General features: G+C 34.2%; 1 protein-coding gene and 1 long non-coding RNA gene across 4 annotated transcripts in view; one reads left to right on the forward strand and one right to left on the reverse strand.

Annotated features, from left to right (window-relative positions):
- The window catches only part of GMDS (GDP-mannose 4,6-dehydratase), a 262,026-nt gene that overhangs the window by 92,783 nt on the left and 141,447 nt on the right, over positions 1–27,796 (forward strand). The gene's annotated exons all lie outside the window — the stretch shown is intronic.
- LOC148126323 (uncharacterized) lies at positions 17,319–20,381 on the reverse strand. Its single transcript, XR_015743089.1, has 4 exons — positions 19,284–20,381; positions 19,085–19,168; positions 18,269–18,338; positions 17,319–17,899 (listed from the first exon to the last, which is right to left on the reverse strand). It is a non-coding gene; the product is annotated as an uncharacterized LOC148126323 (long non-coding RNA).

Below are 27,796 nucleotides of genomic sequence, written 5' to 3' on the forward strand. Positions count from 1 at the left end.
GTTTATAGTTTAGAAAGCCAGTTGTTAAGTAAATCTGGTTTCTCCATTGACTTTGCTTGTCAGAAGGTTGCAAAAGTTGATCACTTGACCTTGGGGCATAGCAAAGGTCATAAATATGAACCAATGGTCAAGCATCTGAATTTCAATCACATGATTATGGGGATGCTACAAAGGTTGTAATTGTGAAAAACGGTCAGAAGTCACATTTTTCAGTGCCGTTGCAACTTTGAATGGTCAGTAAACAAACTGTTGTAAGTCAAGGAGTACCTGTATAGACAAATGAAAGTAGAGTACACGTTTGGGATAAATGACCAAGAAATGTTGAAGCTCTTACTTTTTAAGAATTTTCAGGAGAAATTGAAGATGAGTATAGAGTGAAATTCAGGAAAGTGGATTTTAATTAGTGCAGAAAAATTATAAAAAGAATTTCAAGGCAAGAGAAAATAACCCAAAATAAAAACCCACACGCAAACAAAGAAAAAAGTTTTCAGGTTGAAAAAGAGGTTACAGTGAAGAAGCTTTTATAGGAAATAACGAAAGACAGGTTGGTGTGGATTTTACAAATTAAAATTCTTTAAAATTAGGTTTTCTTATTTGATCTTTATGTTCAAAATAAAAAGCAAATAAAACAGCATGTCACTAATAACAAAGACAAGGTACCTACTCAATTTTTATTCTGTTTTGATCGTTATTCTACTTCAGAAAGCAGGTTGTTTTATTTTACAAGTTGGTATAAAAAAATACTGGATTCCAGATCAGGTTGTCAGAAGCGTACAGAAAAACTACTGATTTTGACCATAAAAATATTATAGAATAGATAAATATTTATTCATTGTCATCCAGGATGCAGAAAACAGAATAATGTTCCTAGAATGCAGGGAGTAGATTTTGGCTAAATGTGAAGAAAAATGTCCTAACAGGAAAAGCTGCTTGACATTGGGGCCAATTACTCAGAGAGTTGTGAACAACTCTTCACGGAGTATATTCAAGCATAGTCTCGACCACCATTTGTTGGGATATTTTCATTTAGATTCCAGCATTAAGCAGAATTTGCACTTGGGGGCCAAAAAAAGTCCCTTCCAATTCTATGACTATTGAGCAATTAACAATTTGCACAGCAAATAATATTAATACCTTGGACCTTGTAAGTTGGAATCTGGCCATCATCAGAATGTAGATCAACAGAATTCAATTGTCAATTAATTGTTTATATTAGCTAATTTAACAGTGTATGAATCACTACTAAGCTGCTTTTATATTATTGCCACATTTCTGCATAGACTGAGGAAATAATATATTTGTACAGTTAATATTTGAAATTTGAAATACCTCTCATAACAGTGTTTAGCATAGTAGCATGTATTGCAGATTGGCAAAGAGTGTAATATTAGCGTTGTTTCATGTTTTAGATCTAGCAACAGTAATCACAGCTAACATGTTTTAGTGTAACTTTCAACTTGTCACCTTCTGAAATCTTACTGTTTCTATTTATCACAGTTTATCTTAAATCAGTTTTTCTCTCCTAAATAGATAACATGTTAATGTTCTGAAAATGAATTAAACCCTTCACATGAATGAAGAAAAAATGTGAAACATTTCCAAACAAGATGATTAGCCACTGACAAGCTCAAAAGATTTTACTATCTAATATTTTTCTTTTCTTCTGGGTGGTCTGTAGCTCAAGTGCTTTAAAATACTTTCTATGCCCGTCGCCCTGTTCTGTTTAGCCTCTTTCATGTTGGGTGTTCTCCAAAGATACCATCCTTCCTAACTAGGACAACTAGCAATGATTTCTTTAATCACTATGCAGAAATGCTTTATGCTTGGACCTTGAGAGGGATGTCCGTCCAACCTTGACACCTTTAAGACGTGTGGATTTCAACTCCCAGGGGTTCCCAGCCAGCATGGTAAGTTGAAGTCCATAGGTCTTAAAGTTGCCAAGCTTAGTCACCCTGGCTTAGAAATTATTTTTTAAAGTTATTTAAATCAAAATCAAATTTGATTAAGATATTTGAGAATGAGTATTTTTTTAAAAAAAATTATGATCAGATATAACCCATCTGGCATCTAATGCTGTTTGTGGACAAGATTCTGTCCAGATCTTATCAGCTGAATTTTTTCTTGTTATAAGAAGATATTCTTTTTTTCTTTGGTTTTTTTTTTTTTGCCCTTGTGAATTGACTACTCAACTGCACAGCAAGTACAAATCTCTGGTCTGTAACCAGTCTTAAGGCAGGAATCAGATTGATATTTTATTAAAATGCCACTGAGTAACAGAGCTTCAGTTTGATTCAGTACATAGGACTTAAGATTTGACAATGTTTGACAAATGGTTTTCTGGAAATCTACATACTTGATGATGTTATGGGTTGGAATATACTAAATTCATGCTAAAAAACAGTGCATAGTATTTTGGTATTTAAGAAAGGCATGAAATGTGCAGCAGGAATAGTAAAGAGCAATACTTTTTCTTCCTTTAGCTTGTCCTACTTAGGCTAAGATGCATCAGTTATTCTCGTGCTATCTTGCAGATTTGATCACTCCTATGTTACCCATATAAATGTAGGCTTATTCATAATACATGTTTTGCTATGTTTTATATTTATTTATATATTCGTTATTTATACAATGTTTATACTACATTTGCATTGTTTTTACTTGATATAAGCTGATCAAAGTCATTACCTAAAGTGGATACCTATATAAATAGAAGAAATAAATAAGTGAATATAAAATCCTAGGTAGAGGCTAATATTTGGAATAGACTCTCCTGCTTGAGCAGGGGGTTGGACTAGATGACCTCCAAGGTCCCTTCCAACTCTGTTATTCTATGAAATAATTATGTCTTTCATTTATAAATTACAAAACTATTTAATAACACCTATATTCTAATTTTATTTATCTACCTATTTACCTATTTATTTATTTTCTGCCTGTATACCTGTCTGTCCATCTTATCTATCCATCCATCTATCTAACAATGTTGAAAATAAAGTATATAGAAAGTACTGCAGTAAAAGAGTTTTGAACTCGGTCATATAATTTATATTTAATTTCCAGTGGGAGAACAAAAGGAATATGTCATCTTGTTTTATGTTCAATAATTATTTGCATCAACTTTACCAGTTTTTAGATTACTATAGTTTTGTTATACTAGTATTTTAAGAAAGGCTGACTATATTTCAGAAGAATTAAAAAATATTTCTTTCACATATGAAAGCAAATTTCTTAAACTGCTTAAGAAAATTCTGCTTAAAATTGGCCTTCATAGTTTTTAGCTTTGGAGAAGCAGGATGAGAAATTCATTGACTTGTAGTAGGCCCCAAATGTTTGGTTTCATTAAAAAGTTCATATGAGGTGAGCTGGTTTTTTACTGTATTTTTAAAGATGTTACTAGGCTAATTCCATTTTCATCATCAGTTCATTCCTTTGCACCCTTTCAAAATAAATTCTCCTTCATATGAATTTAATTTAGCTACAGTATGCCTTATTTACACTTTGTTTCTTTTCTTTTCTTTTTCAAACTACTGTTCATCTTAACTATCAAGTTTCCCAGGTGCCTCAAGTTGAGTAGTAGAAACTGATTTTAGCATGGCAGAATAATTTCCCTGCTCAATTTAGATGCAAAGTCCAATTTGTGAAAATGGCTCAAGATGCATTTTTCCCTATAAATGGATACTGAATACAGATAATTTAGTTTGCAATTGGGTTAGGAGGAGTTTGTCATTATGTTAGCTATGGTCTGCCCTTCCCTAATTTAGAATCTGTGCCAGCATAAATATCATAGTTTCAGATCATGACTTTTTCCTTTTGCTAGTCTCTTAGTTATCTTGCTCTCAATTTAAGGGCTTGCTAATATAAACAAGGAAGGTAGTGTGCAACCCACTGTAAAGCAGCAAACCAGCAGTGAAAATTAAGATTGAGTTTAACAGGAAGGAGAAAAAACTGCCATGCACGTGGTTGATTAAATGCAACAAAAAAGCCTCAAATGTTCATATATACTGTACTGCAGGTAAGAATTGGTTGTCTTTCAAACAATAGTTGGAAAAAAATGTCCAGGAAATATTTATGTATCAGGCCATATAGGGCAAGAGCATCAGAGAGCCCCAAGGATCCCACAGTTCAACATGAAGCTATAAATATTCTGTAATATAAAGCTTTTTAGATCCATACAAGCTTTCAGTTGCAATTCCAAACTGAATTGCATCCAAAACTTAGTTTTGGTGTAATATATTGCAGTTGAGGTATAATATATTCATGTTGATATATACAAATTATAAATACAAACTACATTGATATATACAAACTACAAATGCAGTTGAGGTGTAATATATTCATATTGATATATACAAATTACCAAGTGGACCCTTGTATTTTTAACCAGTTGCAATTCCAGATTGTCTTTGAAAGCACTTCTATGTGGACCAGATCAGGGGTGGGATGCTACCGGTTCTGCCTGGCTCTATAGAACCGATAGCTCTGAAGAGCAGCAAACATCGAACCAGTTCTGTGTTTGCTGCCGTTTGGCCCACCCACCTGCCCGGGCTCTTACTTTTGCTTTATTTCTTGCTTTTTCAACCTCAGCTGCTTTGCACGGCATAGCTGAGGTTGAAAAAGCAGGAACAAAAGAGGCTTTTGAAACGCTGCACACCTGCGTGCAGTGCTTTTCAGCTGTCCGGGAGGCACAGGTTAAGGTTTTCTACACGTGCACGCAAAATGTAATCACTGAACCGGTAGTAACGCTGGTGAAATCCCACCCCTGACAAGATATGTTATTAGTACTACTCTTGATAGAAATATCAATAACAAATAAAATGTGAAAGTTATTTCGTTATCTATTTATTTACATTTAGGGTATGCCTGTAGCCTTCCAACAGAGTCTATTGTTTGACATAGCTTTTTGCTATTTCTAATATTTAAATGCTACTAGCAATTAATATTGTAATAAAATATACAATTAAAAATATGACAAAATAATTTTACAAATTTCAAATTTCTTTTCAGTTTTTATATTTAAAACAATAGGTTCTTTTATATTACAGTGTAGCTTATAGCTTTTCAAGTTATGACTGAATTATGACTTCTTAGAAGCTCATGAGCAACTGGGAGGAAGTTTGTAATTTTTTAAAAGTGGTGAAACTTGGGTAAGGTCAGATTCACTTATGCTTTCCTTGAGCAGTCTTCCAATGAGCTGGCATAGGGGTAAGCACACTAAGGAGAAATGCCTGGAACAGATTTTGAGAGATTGCACAAACAGATTTAACCATCTGCCCAAATGATCTGTCCATCACAGCAATGTTATTCATTGTTTTGTTATTAAGTATTTTAAACTTTTATTCATAGGGGATCTTGAACCAATTCATATTTCATTTTAGGGGGCATATGGCAGTTTGACAGCCTGAGATATAGCTAATGCATCTTAGCTTGTACAGGTTTATTTTTTTGGCCCTCAGAGGCCAATCATACTTAATGTTATAAACCTTTCTATTTTTCTATTGTTATAAACCTTTCTATTTTTTAGAATTTGAACAGCAATATCTAACACACTGAAAGCTTAGCACAGAGGTAATTGCTAGCTGTATCGTTGTATGATTAGAGCTTAGATACAATACCTGTTTCCCCTTTATTCAAAAGTTTCATCAGTCCTTTCAATTAAAATGCTTTGAAGTCATTCTCTATAATTGGCAACAGCTATTCCCATCCATTTTAGTTTGAGGAGAATGGGCTTCAGAGAGAATTTAAATGGCAGAATGGAGAATATAATGACACAGCATAGTAGTGGCAAAAGTATGTAAAATGAAATAATTGATATTTAAAAAGTAAACCTATGCCTTATTTTAGAAGCATTTCTGTTCCTCAAAATACTTAGTAATACTTTTGCACTTTTATCACTGTAGACCAAGAGTCTTCAAACTCGGCAACTGTAAGACTTGTGGACTTCAACTCCCAGAATTCCTGAGATAACATGACTGGAGGATGAATTTTGGGAATTGAAGTCCACAAGTCTTAAAGCTGTTTGAAGACCCCTGCTGTAGACTTATACGGCTGCCTATCTTATAATGATTCTAGGCAGCACACAACTATCCATAAAAAATAGCTAAAAACAAAAGCATGTTTATGTACTACAATTTCTTTAAACAAATGTATAATGCTGAGTTGTATTCTGGCATTTTTGTTATGGAACATTGTTCTGATTACTAAAATAACATAGTTCAAAAAATTATATAATGTTTCTCAGCCTTGACAATTTTAAAATGTGTGGACTTCAACTCTCAGAACTCATAGCCAGTATTCTGGCTGTGGGATTCTGGAAGTTGAAGTTCAGACACCTTAAATTTGGTAAGATTGATAAACACGGATCAAAGATAAATCAAACCAAAGCAGACATGATTTTATGCTAGAGTTTAAAAGGGTATTAACAAATTAAGTAGATAGAAATTGCAAATAAAAGGCCAGGAATGTGAGTGATTGTTGGTTTACTTCAGAAAATGAGAGATAATACCAAAAGCCACATAATAAAATATGCTTCAGTTTTAGATTGCCACAATTAAGTTTACATAGTCCACTGTGGCATCTAAATTTAATCTCCAAGTACAGTAACCAGACAGAGTGACCTTTGCAGGAAAATGTATTGCATTCTTTTTTAGGTTGCTCTTAGTACTAAAAATAAACGCTGGCAGGATTTCAAGGGCTTTATCGTGTTGATTAAAATAGTCTGTTATTAATTAAACTGAGATGAGTAAAGTGGTAGCAGACTATTTTGTGAAATCCCTTCAAAGCTGAATACCATACATGTAAGTACCCGCGAAAACTTAAGAATATATATATATATATGGCATTCAGCTTTGTTCGGGTATTTTCCCACGTCATTGTAGTTGTGCTTTTAAAGTTGTAGCAACATTTCGGCAGAATCTCATCTGCCATCATCAGGCTTCTGTATTGTGTTCGTTTCATATATATATATGAAAACAACTATGTGTGTGTGTGTGTGTGTGTGTGTGTGTGTGTGTTTATGTATATGTATATGTATATACATACATACATATTTAGAGTACCTCGTGCAAGAACACCAAGGTCTTGCAAGATGCAGATTCTAAGGAGATTGTGGTTTATATGCAAAGTAGGTGTTTTGAACTGAAAGAGAAGTAAATTTGTTTCAAAGCACATAATAAAAAGCAATTGGATATATGACTCATAAATAAATAATAATGTAAATAGTAAAAATAACCAATATTGCAAGTAGCTATCGTTAAAATCTAATTTTGAAAGAATTTCCAGATAGGATTTGAAAATGAATAAAATTTCAAACTTTTATTTTTGATTAAACAATTGAACCAAACAATTTAATAGACAATTATTTTTTATCAATGCATAGTAGTTTTTTTTATCACAACTGAAATTGACTTAAGAAAAAATACACCCTAGCATATTTTAACCATTTTTATTTAGTTCTTGAAACTTGTAATATTTATTTTAATAGTAAAATTAATCATTGAAAAAAAATCAAGTAAGTTGATTGTTTGATTATAAATAGCCAAATCATGGTACTCAAGTTGGTTAATAGCAATAGCACTTGGACTTAAATACCACTTCACAGTGCTTTACAGCTCTCTATAAGCAATTTATAGAATCAGCATATTGCCCCCAACAACAATCTGGGTCCTCAGAAGGATGGAAGGCTGAGTCAATCTTGAGCTGGTTTGAACTGAACTGCCGAACTGCTGGCAATCGGCAGTCAGCACAATTAGCCTGCAATACTGCATTCTAACCACTGTACCACTAAAGCTCTTAACAAAGAATTAATTTTAAAAAAACTGTAGAACTACATTGAAACAATAAAACTACACATCTATCAAAATAGGCCATACTAAGTCAATTTTCATAATCACTTTTTGTTCTTATGTGCAAAGAATATGAAGTTGTTATTCTATGGGATGGATGGATGGAAGAAGATAGATGGACAGACAGACATGAAATATACACATACAGTCACTTATACAGAGATAGAGGTAGATAGAGGTAGATAGATAGATATTGTACCTCTATAATTCATTCCAAATTGATTTTTTAAAAATATACCATATGTTATATTCACTTACAGATGCATGCAGATGTTTCTGTTTAAAACATTTTACTTATGCTTTTCCATCATCTTTCCCACTGGAAGGCTTGCTGGGCCATGCTGGCTGCTGATTCATTTGTTACATCTTGAATGATGTCTCTTGCCTCATCCCTGCTGAGGCTGAGATGAAAGCAGATGCTGTTCATTATACAATGTAATCCGAATCCTTAGATTTCAGTTTGACCTGGCAGGATTTATGTCAGTAGAACTCTGATGTTTTCTCTGCCGCACAATTGTATGGAGATTTATTTATTTATTTATTGCATCTTATATTGTTTCTGAAGCATGTTTTGTAAGATCAGACAGTTCTGAGACTTTCATCTGACCATCCTGATCATTTCTGAATTGTTAATTTATGTATTGTGTATCTAAATCTATTAAAAATACCATAATGGAAATAAGTTTATTTGTTAAATGCCGAAATACATTGGAATGGTCTAAATGTTTTGCGAAGATATGTCAGTTGGGATCCCAGCACAGGAGAAGCTTAAACAGAACAGAATTTTGTTCTAGTAGTGGTTCTTTTTGTCATGACTTTATAACTTTTCTGAAATACTTATTTGTTAATGTTGGCTAAAATATTGATTCTCACTTTATTCTGAAATATTTGTCTAGGAGGAAAATTTCAGAATCTGAGTGCAAGCCATCTTATGCCTAGATCTGTGCTGGATCTTCTAGGGTGGAAAGACATATTTTTATTCAGCTAGAATTTCAACCCTTCTATCTTACAAATGAAGGGGTAGATTTAGCCATAGTTATATGATACAGTAGATATATGATAAGTCAGACAGTTACAGATTTTTCACAAGTACATGTATTATACATTAATTATTTAATTATTTAAGAAGCTGTATAATTAAGAAGCTGTATAATTGAAATCCACTTTCTCATTCAAAATAATTTATTTGGACTGTATTCTTACAGATCAATTATAAACTGCTCAAAAAAATAAAGGGAACACAAAAATAAGACATCCTAGATCTGAATGAATGAAATATCTTATAAAATACTTTGTTCATTACATAGTTGAATGTGCTGACAACAAAATCACACAAAAAATATCAATGGAAATCAAATTTAGCAACCCATGGAGGTCTGGATTTGGAGTTACACTCAAAATTAAAGTAGAAAAAAACACTACAGGCTGATCCAACTTTGATGTAATGTTCTTAAAACAAGTCAAAATGAGGTTCAGTAGTGTGTGTGGCCTCCACGTGCCTGTATGACCTCCCTACAATGCCTGGGAATGCTCCTGATGAGGTGGCAGGAGGTCTCTTGAGGAATTTCCTCCCACACTTGAACTAAAGCATCCCCCAACTCCTGGACAGTCTGTGGTGCAACATGGCGTTGGTGGATGGAGAAAGACATGATGTCCCAGATGTGCTCAATTGGATTCAGGTCTGGGGAACGGCGGGCCACTCCATAGCATCAATGCCTTCGTCTTGCAGGAACTGCTGACACACTCCAGCCACATGAGGTCTAGCATTGTCTTGCATTAGGAGGAACCCAGGGCCAATCGCACCAACATATGGTCTCAGAAGGGGTCTGAGGATCTCATCTCGGTACTTAATGGCAGTCAGGCTACCTCTGGCGAGCACATGGAGGGCCCCCTAAAGAAATGCCACCCCACACCATTACTGACCCATTGCCAAACCAGTCATGCTAGAGGATGTTGCAGGCAGCAGAACATTCTCCAAAGCGTCTCCAGACCCTGTCATGTCTGTCACATGTGCTCAGTGTGAACCTGCTTTCCTCTGTGAAGAACACAGGGTGCCAGTGGTGAATTTGCCAATCTTGGTGTTCTCTGGCAAATGCCAAACATCCTGCACGATGTTGGGCTGTAAGCCCAACCTCCACCTGTGGACGTCGGGCCCTCATACCACCCTTGTGGAGTTTGTTTCTGACCATTTGAGCAGCCATGTGCACATTTGTGGCCCGCTGGGGGTCATTTTGCAGGGCTCTGACAGTGCTCCTCCTGTCCCTCCTTGCACAAAGGCGGAGGTAGCGGTCCTGATGCTGGGTTATTGCCCTCCTACGGCCTCCTCCACATCTCCTGATGTACTGGCCTGTCTCCTGGTAGCTCCTCCATGCTCTGTACACTACGCTGACAGACATAGCAAACCTTCTTGCCACAGCTCGCATTGATGTGTTATCCTGGATGAGCTGTACTACCTGAGCCACTTGTGTGGGTTGTAGACTCCGTCTCGTGCTACCACTGGAGTGAAAGCACTGCCAGCATTCAAAAGTGACCAAACCATCAGCCAGAAAGCATAGGAACTGATAAGTGGTCTGCGGTCTTAGATTTAGAGAGAAATCTAAGTTGACCTTTATAACAACTCCCATTTTTAATGCACAGAGAATGGTTTAGTCCCTTTAGCAACAGTAATTGTGGCCTCATGCTAGCATGTATGGCAGTGAAAAGGGTCACTTACAGACAAATTAAGGATTTCTGTCAGACCACTGTCCAAGAATGCCAACTTCCTACCCTATGCTTTTATTTGTATGCAGAGGTCTCATTCAAGAATAGAGAGATATTTTTGCCTTTTGTTCCATTCAACAAAAACTAACAGGAAAGGGGGGCAAGGGATGCCTCTAGACAATGAGTTAGAAATACTTACAGCAAGGATAAAAGGAGCAGTTCTTTTAAAAAAAAGCCAGGAAAAAGACAGCAGGTTTCCTTTCCAGTACTTTGTAGCTAACTTTGGAATAATCTATAGCATTCAGATTCACCACAGCAATCAGAATTGCCATACAATGGTATCAGATTAGTGACTGCCTTCCCTGTCACTTTCCATCCTTTGGGAAAAGGAGATGCTGACATTTTTCCTTAAGGAGACTATACAAAAGCCTAAGTTTTATGACTTCCAATCTGACCTTGGCTTCTGATCCATTTCAAAGGAACACATGGGATTTATGTACAATATTAGTTCATGGCTGCACTTGAACACCTGACATATTGACTGGATTGCAAACAGCAGTTCTCTGGAGGGCTGCGGTGGTTCACATGGTAAGACGCTGGGCCGCGCACTGCTGAGGTCAGCGGCTCGATTCCCATGAGAAAACAAACCATGTCGGGGCAAAAAAGGAGCCTCTCCCGATTGCCTACCAGCATTCAGGCATCTGGCGAGTAAAGATAACCGCCCGAAAAATTCCTTTCCCAGAGGCAGGCAGCCACCTCGGGGATCCCTGGATAACATGTGCCATATGCTAAAAAAAAAAAAAGCAGTTCTCTTTTAACAAAAATTTGGGCCGTGATTCATTGGTGGTCCTAGCCCACAGCTTTATTTTCAAATATGGAATGTTCAGTCCCTGTTCAAAATAATGATTTTTTAATGGACAGGTGATTTTCTACAATTATTTTATGTACAGAATTTATTTCTAGAATAAACTCTGTATTCTCTTTCTCTTGGGAAAGTAATGTGCCAGATACAATAATGTAGAAAAGAATGTATTGATATTAGCTTTCAAATGTTCTTTTTATATAAAAAGTATTTTTTTTCTGTAGATTTTGAAAGTCTAGATGTAGTTACGGTGTTTGATTAATTTCAGTGCAATATTTGATTCGTTTTCTAGAGTAGGATCATTGACAAAATTCTTTGATACTAAACATTTCTCCTTCAGACTTTTGGGGACTATGATTTTAAAGCAGGACAGATATCTGTAGAATGTGAATATGTATCCACTGATTTATTATTGAATAATTTGTATTTCAAAGAATACTTACTTTTGTTTGCTATGCTCCTTTAGTATGGAAAATGTCTGAGTAAATAACATGGTGCATCGGCCTAGTATAGTCTCAGATAAAGGATTAAAAGGAGGAAATACTGTGTTTGTTTCTACTGATAGATCTTTTTCATGTATTTAGAATTCTACTCATTTAAAGATGTAAATTAAAACATATTTATAGAGGAATGCTCTGACTATAGGCATAATTATCTCTATCTTTACAAGTACTTCCTTGTCGCTCTTTATGTTAAAAGTCTCTGCATCTGCTTAACATCGGTAGGCTTATTCTGCTTGTCAGCAAGTTGTTCTTAATTTCTACACCTTTTATTTACTATCCTTAAAAGATACTAAGTGTTCCCAGACTTCCTGGACTACTTTGCAGTCTGTTCCACCTTCATGTAATATTATGAATTCTCAAGGATAAGAAAGAATTCTATCCAGAATCCAACCCTCTATAACTATCTGGTTTGGTTCTGCAACCCAACAAGACAGACATAGACTTTAAAGAGTAATTAGGTATGCAGAAAAAACAATTACTACCAATCTGCCTTCCATTGAGGATCTGTATATTGTGCAAGTCAAAAAGAGGGCTGTGAAAATATTTACAGACCCCTCACATCCTGGACATAAACTGTTTCAACTCCTACCCTCAAAACGATGCTATAGAGCACTGCACACCAGAACAACTAGACACAAGGACAGTTTTTTCCCGAACGCCATCACTCTGCTAAACAAATAATTTCCTCAACACTGTCCAACTATTTACTATGTCTGCATTACTATTACTATTAATCCTCCCATCCTTCCTTTCACCCGTCTCCTCCCACTTATGACTGTATGACTGTAACCTTGTTGCTTGCATCCTAATGATTTTTATTGACTCTTTCCTAGTATGATTTGCACCCTATGACTTATTAATTATTGTACTTTATGACTCTTGACAAATATCTCTTTTTTATGGCCACTGAGAGCATATGCACCAAGACAAATTCCTTGTGTGTCCAATCACACTTGGCCAATAAAGAATTCTATTCTATTCTATAGGACTGCTACCAGTCAGAACTTAATCTTGCCTCTGCTCTAGTATGAGTCTAGACTGTCATTCTCTGGTTGGACTTGCAATTATTTATAGAATTTTCTCCAGAATCAGGAAGATCCAGTGTAAAACAATGTATTTTCAACATGACTGAAAAAGCTTCAAAGGAGGGGGTCAAAGCTTTAGATGAAAAATATTAGTATTGATCTATGCAAAAATGGGAAATAGTCACATAAATTTAACTTTTAGTTTTTTAGACAATTATTTGAAAAGGAGTAATCTGATAGAAAATCTGATGGCAACTGCAGAAGGAGGAGTGGTTTCCTGATTCTTTCTAGAATACCTGCATTAATCACCAGCTTGCTTTTGGATTCAATTTTGTATGCTAAATTGAACCTTCAAAGCACTTCATAGATTTTGAGGCTACCCAACTCTAAAGTCCATAAAGCTCTGGGTGGCCTACAAACAATAAAAGGTAATAAAACAGTAAGAAAATTGTAAGAATCACACGTTATGGATCCAGAAAACTCACTCAAATATTTCAGCTCATTTTTAATGGCAATTTTATAATTGTTGCAATAAATAAAGTGAAAATTTTGCTGCTGCATTTTAATCAATATTAATTATTGATTAAATACTAAATACTACATTTTCTTAAAACCAAATTCATTCAGATCAATCTGAAAGACTAGGGGCAGATTGTCGTGGATAAAATCTTATTTATGTGATTACTTGATGGCTTATTTATGTAAATGACTTGGTAGTACATAATCATTTGTTTCTTTATTCATACCAAGCTCAACTAGCTATACTTAACGAAAATTGTATATACATATTCCATATAAAACTGGGGTGGTGGGGGATCAGTTTGATGGTTAGCATGGACTCCAACTTGTTTAATTAATCAGTATGATTACGATAGTTTCCCTACAGGTCTTTTTTTTTTAAAAAAAATCCAGACATCTAGTCAAGGTTGAAATTTAGTACAGAGGAAAAAGTGATTTAACTCTTCTCTCTTTGACCTCTCAAAAACCATCTAAGCAATGGATGAATATGCAGTGTGATGACAAACTGACAATTTAAGACAAGAAAAAAAGCAATAGGAAAAAAATTGAGTAGCTAGTTCCCCTGCACTGTTATCAACCCACATAGCAGACTTTAAGAGACCTGCCCACCTTATGTAATGTGATCCATGAATGTAAATCTGATTCTTTCTCATTTCTCTCTTTATCTAAATGTGTGCATGTTTGTCTAAATGCAATATGTTTCTCACATAATTTTTACTGAAAATGAGAATCTTGAAAAACCCATGACCATTTTTATGCTTTCCTCCTCACTCTGATTAGATTCAGATCATTGGGCTAAATAGGTATCACATTTTCTGTATTTCAGTTGCTAATTGAATCCATGACATCTTCAGTTTGCTTATTATTTAAGGATTAAAAATTCCATTCATAAATGCTAATGTACAAAATTTAAGCTCCTTCATCCCTCACTCTTTTTGGCTGGGACAAATTGCTTCATTGTTCATCCTTGCTATCAGCCTGTGTTGTAAATAGGTAAACAAATGCAGAAAAGAGATAGGGGAATTTGTATAACCAAATAAGCTGCCAAATGCATTCCTACCAGGTGTGCCATGTAGTGCCTGTCATCTCAAGTGACTCATTAAAAGGTTTTCCCCCATTGGTGGTTTTGAAGTGATGTGCCAGCTTGAGAGCTTCTATAAATTGTCACAAACAACCCACATGCTGAGCTAGCTAATTGCTATTCTGATTTATTAGGAGTCACTGTGTTAAATAGTTGTGCCAGTGTGTGGCTGTTAATAAATAATGTGAATAGTTAATTCATGAGCTGCTGTTGTAATATAGAGAAACCATTTTGGATACCGCCATACATTCCAAGCAAAAATGTTTTCCTTTTGACATGAGCGTTGTCAAAAATGTATAATATTTTAAAAAAACAACATGAAAAAGACTTGCTAAAATCAATGAGGAAATTGAAATTTATAGAATCTATGTTTTTAGAGAAAACTAAATATTGCAGAGTATCAATTCTTCTAAAGAAATCACTATTTCCATAAAGTATTTTTTCATTAGGTGTTAAAAGAAAAGCAAGAGGGCTTACTGTTATTGAAAATATTAAGTCAGAATCCTAGAGCTTTAAAGTAGTGAAAATAGATTTCATACTAAGTGAACACAAAGTCTTCAATTATTTGCTATGGGAAAGAACAATGTAAGCATTCTGGAGTTTTTCAGATGTAATAATAAAGGTAATTTGATACTATTGTGAATCAAGACATTAAAGATTCATACATTTCCTACATGTAGAATAATTTCTCTTTTCTCCATTTGAGGGAAGCCATAATTGGCTGCTTCAAGCAAAATGGTAAATCGGTTTCTTATGACTCTTGCCAAAATGACTAAAACAAAGTTACCTTAGCTCTATTTTGCAGGATAAACACAGAAGTTACAGAATTGGAAAAGACTGGGAGGAAATGCTATGTGCCATTGTATTGGGAATGAAATATCATGTGAGGTCGAAGCTCCTTCAGCCCACATTCCTGTAACACCAAACCATTGTTTATCATTTAACAGCTATTCAGTTTTGTAGTAAATGAATGTTTATTATGAAAGAAGAAGAACCCTGATCCTTTTCCAGTTAATGTAGATGCTAAACTTAGTAGCAGAGAAACCATGTGCATTTTTCCTGAATACAGGCTTCTCTTTTGCTCTTCTTTAATCTATAAGTGTTTCCATTTATTCCTAATTTAATACATCTTTGTGCTTGCACATTATCACTAGAACAACAGGCAATAAAAATGTCAGAAAACCTAACATGAGGCAGGGAAATTACAAATAGCCACCAGCTGGAATGTTTTAAGTTCATTTGGGGTATGATGGGGGTTGAATTGCAGCATAGTTTACTGCCGTTTGGATTACAACATAATTTACTTTAATTTAAATGGGTACAGTTAATTAAATGACTGCCAGCTTTAAATGGAAAAATACTTTTGTGTTTAGAAAGTACAATACTTATTAACGTAGTATTATTTGGCTTTGGATCCAGCTACAAAAGAAAGTGTATCAGAAGTTAGAGCGAGGACCTCAGAAATGGATTATGTTTAATTTATTAAATGAATATTTGGTTAATGAAGTAGGGTTAGATTAAAATCTTGAGAGAAACCTACTCATGAGATTTTAAGTTATATTTTAATTTAAGTTAAAATTAGGTACAATTCAAAACATAGAACATAATGATGAGCAATTATATTTTAATTTAAGTTAAAATTAAATACAATTCAAAACATAGGACATAATCATGAGCATGGGGAGACAAACCTATAGCCTATTTGACTCTGCTGGCTTTCTTTGAGACTTTCTCACTTCATCTGGCCTTACCTGTTATCCTCTATCCTCTTCAATGCGAGTTGAAAGAGGCTTTTCATGTGGTAGATAATGTTGGGCATGGCCAGAATTTCAGCCAGAGGATCTACTAGCTCATGGAATGTTGCATGTTAAAATTATACAGACAACATCATAGCCCAGACCTATTTTGGTTATACCTTAATGGCACACTGTAGTGGCAGCAGTAATGATGGTGGCATGGTTTCCGCTGGGTCTGGGGCTGGTGGAAACTTAGCAAACTTGTGTGGATGTCGCCTAAATTTCAGTAAAGTAAGATTTACAGGTGCTGATCACAAAGGTAATTCTATTTTTATTTAGCCCTCAATATCAAACACTTGTTATTTCTGTAAAATTTGCCAGTAGATATGTCTAGTTTAAATGTTAAATACAGCAGCTCTATATTGCCGTACTGTTATACTGACATTTTGATTCCCCATTCATATTCCTAAACTCTGTATGAAATATAAATATTCTAGCTAATAAGTCACAGAGTTTCCAAAGATGTGAATTTCTGAGATGAGAAAAAACTGATAATAGTAAAATCTTTGAAATGTATGTCTTTTCTAAAGTCTGCATCCACACTTCATTATATTATAAACAATTTAAACAGATGTGGAATGCCAGCACTTTTTTGTGAATATTTGAATGCTTCTCTTTGGACAGTTTCATCTTGCTCTGCTGAGGATTAAAAAGGGGAATGGACAGAAAAGTGTCCCAATCGCATATAAATAAAAAAGCTTCTTGTTTTGCATTGCATACCATCATAACATCCTTTACCAGTGTTTGCATGTCAGAAGTGGCAGCTTGAAGGTAATTTATAGTGGAAAAATTGTTTTTGAATGGATCACTCCTGTCTTCTCCACTTTGGATTTAAGCACAAGGTCTGTGGTGTGAGGAAATATAAAGCAGCATTTTTCTAGCAGTATTTTGAAAACAATGAGTTCTCTGTTACCCAAGCCCAACCTTCTGAGGTGCCTACCTCATGAGGATGGAATGGCTAGTTAAATTCAGGTTCAAAGCTTTTGGCCTCCAAGTACATTTAATTCAGTGCGACTTTTGCTTCAGTGCTTGTTTTTTGTTTTCCTATTTTATTCAAGTTCTCCTGTTTGTCTGGGGATGAAGCAGTACATTTTTATAATGAGATGAAAACAACCAAATGAAACCTAGACTTCTTGTTGCAAAAAAGTTGTTTTTTCATTATTATTATTATTATTATACAGAAATAGAAATTTATTTCATCATATATTGATAGTTGGATGTCAGAGTTCCAAATTGAAATCCATTTATTTTACAGTTATTTTGTTGTTATTAGTTGTGAAGTTGTATCCGACCCATCGCAACCCCATGGACAACATTCCTCCAGGCTTTCCTGCCCTCTACCATCCCCTGGAGTCCATTTAAGCTCACACCTACTGCTTCAGTGGCTCCATCCAGCCACCTCATTCTCTGTCGTCCCCTTCTTTTGCCCTCAATCTTTCCCAGCATTAGGCTCTTCTCTAATGAGTCCTTCCTTCTCATTAGGTGGCCAAAGTATTTGAGTTTCATCTTCAGGATCTGGCCTTCTAAAGAGCAGTCAGGGTGATCTCCTTTAGGACTGACCAGTTTGATCGCCTTTCAGTCCAAGGTGATAAAAATAAAAATAAAAAAATTAAAAAGTCACTGACGTAGTTGCATCCTAGAATCTGAAGTCAAATGGGCCTTAGGAAATCTGAGCAACAACAAAGCTAATGGAGGTGACAGTATTCCAGATGAGGTAAAATTTGAAAATCAGGCCCAATGTTGTTATTACTTCAAAGATACAGTTTTATAGGTGTGAAACATGTCTTCCTCTAATAGTAAAACTTTACAAAAAGTTATAAAATATTGATTTTAAAATGTGAGAAAATTAAATTGACATGTCACACAAAAATGCGTACATGAAAGCAAGTTTTGTTTATAGGGTTAGGGTTACCACTTACATTAAAAATATATATGTTCTACCTGTTGTTGAACAGTCCTAGTGTTTTGTTTTCTCTTTTTATGCTTATTGCTTTTGGATCTGTCGTGCTACCTGGAAGGATAATGAAAATAAGTTATGTCCTGAACAGTATTTATTAGATCTTTAAAAGCATTTTATTTTGCTAATTTAAGTGGATTAAAACTTGCTTTCAAGGGAATTCATATTAGACAGGTAATTTTATGGTTAAAATGATATTTTATGGGATTTTCTATGACACTTTCATTACAGTTTCTTTGCTATTTTTATGAAGTCCCTTCCTGTTTAAAATAAACTTGGAACATGCGTTCCATTTCCAAACTCCCCTCCCACTTCCCACAAAAGGCTAATGTTGATGAGTCCAGAAAGAGATAACCTATCTCAGATCTTGACAAGACCATTTTTTACACTGATTGCAAATATATCTAGAGAGGCCAAGGTAGAGATCAGGTTTCCAGTTTGTTGTATTAGCTTATACAGAGGCAAGTGGCTTGATAAATCTTTTTCTCATTTTAAGGGTGATAGCTAAGAAGGTCATTGTTTGTCACATAATATATTAGAGATATCAGCAGTTAATTTGTTCATTTCCTTTGCATGGTAGGATAGTAGCTTTTTTCTTAATAATACTAATATATTCCAGACTGACTTGTTACAGTTTTATAAGCAGTGAATATAGATTAGTACAGAAATAAGTATTCACAGTATATTAAGTTTTGGAGTTTCTAAGTAAAACTAGAGTGCAGTATTTATTTCCTTCCAGTGGAAAGTAACTAAGTATAAACTGAAATGTTAAAGGAAAAAAACTCTATGAAGTGACTTACGTTGAAAAAAACCCTCAGTTTTCATAGTGCTGTGGGCTTTTTTCCTCCATAATACATAGATTTGATGAACTGCATTCAAAAGTTCTATAGATAACAATATCAAATAGTTTGAATTACAAAATTGGGAAGTTTAATTATGGTTTTAACTGCAGTTGAATTTGGACAATGTTGCTTTTTCATTAAATACACATTTGTTTACCTCAGAAGGGATGGAATAAAGGTCCAGTAATACAGATATGAGGCAGATATTGTGCATACTGAATAAATAAATGGTCTTTTACTTTATATAAGTTAAGATATACAAATATAAGCAGAATTTTTATATTTTTTAATTGAAACTAGGGGTTCATGTCCTTCGTTCATTTCTTCTTAGTTGAATTTATTACATTTTCCAGAAATGTGGATTTTTTTCTCTATAATGTTTGCATTTTCTATTAGTTTGGAGGTTTATTCTAGGTTGGAAGGGCTTATGTCATAATTGCCCTGAAATGAGAAAAAGAAAAGATATTTTAAGACATTTCACAAGATAATAGAAATTCTGCTTCCTACTTTGATGGTCTAACTTGGACATGTTAAAAGGACAAAGGACATCAGAGATAAGAAATACAAACTTGTATTGAAGACAAAATATGTAATTATATTATACAGGTACATGGTTGTGATAATGTTTTACATTATTTTATTCCATAAACTTCTTTTTAATAGTGAAAAGCATCCATTGTTGTGATTATTATTTATAATCCTCATTTTATCACCTTAATACTAAATATTTCACCTACTTATATTTGAGCAAGTTTGAAAACATTCTGTTCCCCCACCCCCCAAATAAATAAATAAATAAATTACAAGCATATATTTTGTCCCTGGTCCTAGCCTCCTGGTTATATGGCAACACAAAAGAGGTAGGTTTCACTTCTTCAGTATCTTTGAGTCACAAAATGTGGAGATGAGGTTATACAAGTGCTATAAAAACATTATTATTTATTATTTGAGGAATTTTTTGGCTAGGACCAAATCAAATTCCTAGACTGACTTTACAAATATAATGGGAAGAATAAAAAAACATATTGATATCTGCAAGAATGAAAAGAGTAGCATAAAAATACTTTCAGAGGGAGAACATTTTAGATTTAAGACATCTGGGAAATACTTTGCCAAATGTTATCCAAGTACAGTAACTAATGAACGTCTTTAGGGAAAGCATTCCATAATTAGGTCACCAGCATTGAATCCTCCTTTTCCTCAGCAGAAACACATCTAGTTCAGACAAAAAGATATTTAGAAAAGATTGTATCATTAAAATTGTAGTGTTCAAGTTAATATGGAGAAACTTCCTTTTACAATTTGTGGATCCAACCTGAAAAAGAATGTTTAGGGTGAAAATAATTAAATTTTAAAATAGCCTATGAATCTACAGGGAATGTAATATGCAGTAATAACAAGTTTTTTTCTCTAACGTTGTTATAATAATCATATGCAAGTTGGTATGAGCTAAAACAAGCAAAAATTAATACAGCGATCTAAAATAGAAGTTGGAAGAACATGGATGACTGACCAATCCTACAGATCAGTAAAATCTTCATTCTCTGTGTCTGCATTTGTGTGGTGTTCCTATTCTTCTAGATTTTGCATAAAAGATTGTGTGACCAAGTAATGCAGACCATTTCATGCTCTAAATAGTATCAATCATATGTTGCATTAATTGAACTTTGTCTCAGTATTGTCACTTTCATAGCTAGAGATTCCATATCTAGATCTGCAGTGTTTCAGTAATACTCTGACCTTTTGAACCTTGACAGACAGTGAATGCTGAATGATATTAGGCGGTATATACCATTCATTTCAGGATTCTTGATAGGCTTCTAATTAAGGTTAAAAACAGGCAAGTCTGCCACATATTTTTCTTCACTGTCTTAAGAATATCTAAAATAATTGAAATCTTCCCTGACATCGTTGGATATTACCTTTTTATCCCGAGAAAGAGCTAGTTACATCTTAGCCTCATAGACAGTTTTTGAAAATATTATCTATCTATCTATATATCTATCTATCTATCTATCCATCCATCCATCCATCCATCCATCCATCCATCTTCAAAACTACCTCAATCCTAATGAACTCAAAAAAGACAAGCGTAAAAGACAAAAACAAAAGGAAGGCTTCAGAGTAAACAGCTGAAATGATCATTAAAAGCCATTAATAAACATTTACAGGCATCCTTGAAGCTTAACTAATCTAATCCAAGGACTGGATGCATACTGGAACAACATTGTTTCAGCTTTGTATTAATTGTATTCATTATTAATTGTATTAATACATAAATAAATGAGTATAAATTCCTGAGTATGCTATAAAACAAAATTGATGTTATATCTTATTGATGAAAACCTGTTGATGAAAAGGATTGTTGGCATTTTAGATAATCATCTAGAATTTTGCCTTTATTGTTATCAAACTTATAAACCAATGAACGAACTGAACAAAGACAAGTGTCTGGAGACAATTTGAAATTTTCCACTTGGACTTTGTCACAACTGACACAGTTTTGCATTTCAAAACAAAGACTATCAGGATGTCTTTCCATTGAAAATTGAATGTAAAGATATCTGTATGCATTTTAACCATGGTTTATTCAGGGTTCTCAATGAGTATTTTTCATTTAAGCAGCCTTTGTTCAATTGTCAGCCTTTTTTAAATTTACTATCAGCACACATAATAGAAAATTTAGACCTTTTAGATTAGTCAAATATACTTTTAAGTTATATGGTTTCTCTTCTTTGAATATAAGCATGCATCTTTGTATTTTAACAATGAACTTGAAGTAATTTCCCATTTGTTTCTCTAAAGTGAAGTAAATATATAATTATTTACTCAGTTCACAAGTGTTGTACAGAGTTTGACATTATTTAGCATTTGTTCAGCAATATATCTCATCAGCAAATAAAGAGGACACTATTTGACCTTAGAGGTATTTAGACAATTATTTTTTTGAAGAAAGATAAAATTTTAAAGTGTAAGAATATGTGGCAGGCTTAGATTCAATTATCCTTAAGAGTTGTTAAACTCCTTCCCTTCTTTTATATCTAGTATATCTCAGAAAAAGGCAAGGAATACAGCTACTTTATCATAGCAAGCATATCATTTTATTGGGTTACCTGATTAATAAAAATAGAATAATAATGGACACAATGCAATTTTAACTAAAGTTTCATTCTTATCTCTGTTCTTCTATTGACGATTTTGTAAATAACACATAGTTTTCTATTCTATATATTACTTCATGATAATGATTTATAACTGGGTCAATTTACATCTATGCTGTGTACAGAAGTGCAATTAGAGATACAGATATGCCTCAAATTTTGGTTTAGAAAATATGCAAATTAGTACTTTTCATACTTCTTCAGTGTTTGTAACTGCTTTTATGAAAGTCCTAGCTTTGGGTGTACATTTGGGTTGGGTTTTTTTTTTTTAAAAAATCTAAGATAGAATTGCATCTAATATAGTTAAAGTTTCCCATTTTGAAAATTGATCAACTTTCATTAATTTGGTACTGAACTTGTTCCAACTCTGATAAATATATATCTATATACATAACTATGAATTTTATAACATACTTGTATCATTATTAACATTGTTTATAATGATGTTACCTTGATGTTTCAAGCAGATATATACAGTGTAAACCTGCGGACCAAATATTAGCCTTTTAATGAAGAATTTGAGAACATTTCTGGCAATGGAATGTAAAACAATAGTTAAAACATGCATGAGATTGAGATCTGAGATATCTTTTCAGGTTGTTCTCAGAGAATGCTGTGTCTAAATGTCAAAATCAAAGTATATTGGTCAATTAATCACTGCCAGTGAGCCATAACATGTCAAAGCACCATTTCATGTGACCTCATAATGTTTGTAAAAACTAGCAAGCAGACAGCCTCTGATAGTAACCACCCTACTGTTTTGGTTTCTTTGAAGTGTTTGAATTATAGTAAACTTTTATTTTCAGTATCTGATTTTTTATTTGTATTAGATATTGACAAATGGATTGTAAAATATCTCATAAACAAATTGCTTTAAAACATTATTGCTAGGTTTCATTAGTATCTGTTAAATCAGATACTAGAATTTGGTTCTTAAAAATTGAATGCCGGTATTTGCCACAAAACCAGGATTAGTGCATTAAGTTGTTGAATTTAAACCATTCCCTTTCCATTAATCCTGTTGGTAAAACAGGCAATGCTAAATATTGACAAGTTAATGGAAGTATAATTTTTCATTATGAAATTGATTAGGGGTGGCGAGTTCATAAGGCAGATAATTTTATTCATATGTAATTTTTTTTTTCATTTTGGCATATCCGCACCTCCTCCTCTCCCTCTTTTTCTCCCCTGCATAACAAAATTTACTAAGGTCATAAGATTATTTTGACATACTAGGAAATTTAAATGTTGCAACAAGCAAAGCATTGTGTTATTGGTGGAAGGAGATGTAGGAAGCAAAACTCTTCTCCTTTGCTGGCCCATTTAGGAAGTCTGGTCACTGGTACAAAGCCATGCAGCTGCACATAATATAAAGTAACTTTAACTGCATATTTGGTGAGTTTATAACTTCCCTAGGGTATTTTAACATTAAAAATAGTTATAGTGAATGCAGTCCATCTGAACATAAACTCATTTGGAGAGAGAGATTAACATCTCAAATTCTTTTTGTATTTTATTATATTGCTCCAAGGCATGCATATATATTTTATTTGTATCAATTGTATTTTCATTTCTTGGCATAAACATATCCATTTAGACCTATGGCTTAAACAGAGAAAACTATTCCTAATGATGCATGCTGAACTCACAGAAATAAATGATAGTAATAGACAATATATTGATCAATATACTATATGAATTATAAGTTATTATTATAATAAAAGGCATATTATTCTTGAATTGAGACTAAGAGATACAAAGGTGGTCTGACATACATAATTTGCAGTGTTTCAATTTTTTTTCTTAAAATAAATATTGTGCCTTTTCTGAGAATGAAACAAAAGACATTTAAGTCAGGCATTGGTGTCATCAATCTTCTGCTGTTTCCATCCAAATGTAAAAAAAAAACCACAAAGATTATTGCACTTTTATAATACAACATTTGACCCTTTTGGACATGAATGTCATGTGATACTCACATACAAAAACACTATGGTGCTGCTTTTGTCAGGCTAACCAATCTGCTCTTTTGGGTGCTACTGGAGATTGTTTCTACTTATTTTTTGAAATTTTGAGAGGAACTAACTGCAACAAATTTGCAGGAAGTAACAACATAAACAGGCTAAGGTAAGTGCAGTATGAGATTACACACATATTTAACCCTATCAGTAATAATAATAGCAATATGCAAGCAATAATAATCCAATATTCTAGATAGCTAGACAATTTGTATAATATTTCATGCCCTTAGAGGTTTTCTTACCACTCACAATTTTTTTCAGTCCTAATACTTAAGGTATGCTTAAACATTCTGTTACAATATTTCCTGTTGCAGAAATGGATTAACTAGTATTTTGTGTTTAATATTTTAGTTCAGATTTAGATATTTTAATGCAACTACACATAAATATTTCCTTATACATTTTAAGGAAATATTTCCTTATACATTTCCACATACATTTTAAGTTTAATTCAGGTATTGCTTACTTATAGGAGCTACATCAGATTTTTAAAAAATTTATAATTTGTGTAAAAGGTTATTTTAAAAGCATCTTACTGTAGGTACTCATTTTTGGAAAACTTTTGGAACAGCTCTTGACTGTTTTAAAATTGTGAAACAGTATAGAACACTGTTTTTTTGGCATAAAATCTTTCTTATCATTCATTGTATTAATAAGGAAACTTTGATAGAATAGCCCACAATACTTCTATACAACCAAACTTTTCTATTACTGAAAATATATATATATGTATATATGTTTTCTGAGGTTCTCGCGGGTATTTATATGTAGATCTTTGGTTGTTCGGGTTTTCTCCCGCGTAAGATTTGAAGTATCTAGGCAACGTTTCGATGAAGTCTCATTCATCATCTTCAGGCTTCTGTCTCCAGCTCTGTGCTTCTCAGAGTAATGGAGATTGCAGCTGCTTCCTCCTTTTAACTGCCAGTGGGGGTGGGACTTGATTGGGTGGGGGCTTGGCTGTGTTCTGATTGGGTGGGGGTGTGTTCTCATTGGTGGAGGAGGAAGCAGCTGCAATCTCACATTACTCTGAAAAGCACAGAGCCGGAGACAGAAGCCTGAAGATGATGAATGAGACTTCATCAACGTTACCTAGATACTCGAATCTTACGGAGAAAACCAACAACAAAGATCCACATATAAATACCCGCGAGAACCTCAGAAAACAAATATATATATATTATATGAATTATTATATATATAATTCAGCTTTGTTTGGGTATTTTCCCACGTCATTGTAGTTGTGCTTTTAAAGTTGTAGCAACGTTTCGGCAGAATCTCATCTGCCATCTTGGCAACGTTTCGGCGAGGTCCCACTTGCCATCCTCAGGCTGGTGCTTTCAGCATATATACACACCAGCAAACTATATTTACATTCTTCAGTAACGAGAGATGGTGCTTACATCCAGCAATATCAGTGCTATTGCAACATTATATTCTCAACAGAGGTAATCTTGAGATATGACAGGCCATTTAATGAAATCTACATGGATTTCAAAGTTGCAATGGCTGCAGCAGACATGCAGTTGTTCACCTTTACAATCCACTACAGGGTTGTTGCAGTGCCCTCCCAGCTCCTCTCCTCATACCCATGGGGCACACACCTATCATGCCCCCACACTTACCTTCTGAAGCTCTCCAGACCTCAGATTGTGGAAGAAAAGGCCATGCGGTGGTGATCTAAATGCAGCCCCCATTTTGTCTGAGTGCTGCAAAAAGCTTCTGCAGCACTGTGTAGACTAGAAAAGGCTGGACAATGAAACAGTTTGTTCCAGGGCTGTATGGCAGCAATCCAAATATGGCCGCCAATTTGTCCCACACATTTGTGGGTGGGAACAAAATGAAGGTCGCCAGACAAACTGGTTCATTTTGCTGCTTTAGAGGTGATCCGCACAGCTTCTGGGGCAAAATTCACTTAACAAATACCTCACTTAACAACAGAAATTTTGAGCTCAGTTGTGTCATGACTACCTGTAGTGTTGCATATCAGGTTTTCAACTGCTCTAGACCTACACAAGACTGTAGGAAGATGTTTGTGAACCTGTATTATGAATAATGCTGGTTAATTACCAAATATTGTAAATCTCTAAACTGTTGTGGTTTGAATTTGGCATTTATTGTACTAATTGAAGTAAAGTAATAATTACAGAAAAAAATAGAAAAGAAAAAAGTTTTAAGGAGTATTGATATCATTGAGCCAAGCAAATCACAGAAGCTCATTTTTTTGTTTTGCTTCTTACCATGATGTACAAACTGAAAATTTACTTTATTTTCCTAACAAGCCAGATTTGGAAGCCATGGTTTATTTTCAGCTTTCCATTATAAATTGCTTAGAAAGAAAACATGGGAGCTATTTTCCTTTATTAATCAAAAGTAAACTGAAACTCAGACACAGTTTTCTTTTAGTACAAACTTGGCATGTGGAAATTTACTATTTTTTTTCAGCTTCTCGGTGCATAGTACAAAATGTTGTCAACTGTAGCACAAATTTATGGTGTGCCTCATTTTTAAGCTTATTTTAAGAGTTTCATTATAAATTTTTCAGCAAGTAGCAGCCTTTGGCAAATCTTGTCTAGTCAGAAGCTAAGCAGAGTTGAGCCTGCTCAGCACTTGGATGGACCCCAATACTAACCAAGACTATAGGCTAACAGAAGTCAAAATACCACTAGAAAAAAAGGTGGTATATAGCTTCAGCACTGCTGCTGAAAAATACTACATGGATGTGCCTATGATGTCTTCAGAAGTCAAGCTCAACCTGAAGGAAACTTTTTAAAATTGTACTATAAAATTAAAGGTATGGAATTTGGGCAGAAAAAAAAGAACAATTTCTTATGCATTATCGCGTAAAATCTTTTAACACATAAAAGAGTGTCCGTAGATCTCAGTTTCACCTACATTGTCCAGTGCTCTACTTATGGCTAAATACTCCTCTGTAAATGGAAAACTGCTTTTGAAGACAATATGGAACTGTATGCATTTTAGATGCTACCATTTGTTTTGAAATTTGGACCAAAATGAATGTAAGGGAGATCAGACCTGTATATTATTGCCTGCTTATTCACCACATTTTTCTATTGTTTGTGCAGTAGTTTGCAAACAGCAGAGCTCAATAGTCTTAACATTTCTTTCAATTGAATTGGATCAAGTCAGATTTTAAGAATGATCATTTATTCATTTTTTTTCACTGCAGCAATGCTCTATTGTGCAATTGTTAACCTCTGAGGCAATTGACCTCATGACATTATCAAAGTGAGTGGAACCAACTTTTTGACTGAATTTTTTTCATAGGGAGGCTTTAAGAGGCATCCCCTCCACTCTGCAGCAATATTGCCTACGAGTTAAAGCTTAAATAGAGCAACTTCAAAATATGCATTAAAGTTAATAACACTGATGATATTATTGGTCTTCTTAATGTACATCTGTATAGGCATGACTTTTAGATGTTTGGTTCCGTTGACATGGAGTTGATGAAAAATTCCAGGTTCCTAGCT

The sequence above is a fragment of the Pseudonaja textilis genome, chromosome 3, assembly GCF_049901715.1.
Source record: "Pseudonaja textilis isolate UNSWEBS1 chromosome 3, rPseTex1.2, whole genome shotgun sequence".
NCBI classification, from domain to species: domain Eukaryota; kingdom Metazoa; phylum Chordata; class Lepidosauria; order Squamata; family Elapidae; genus Pseudonaja; species Pseudonaja textilis.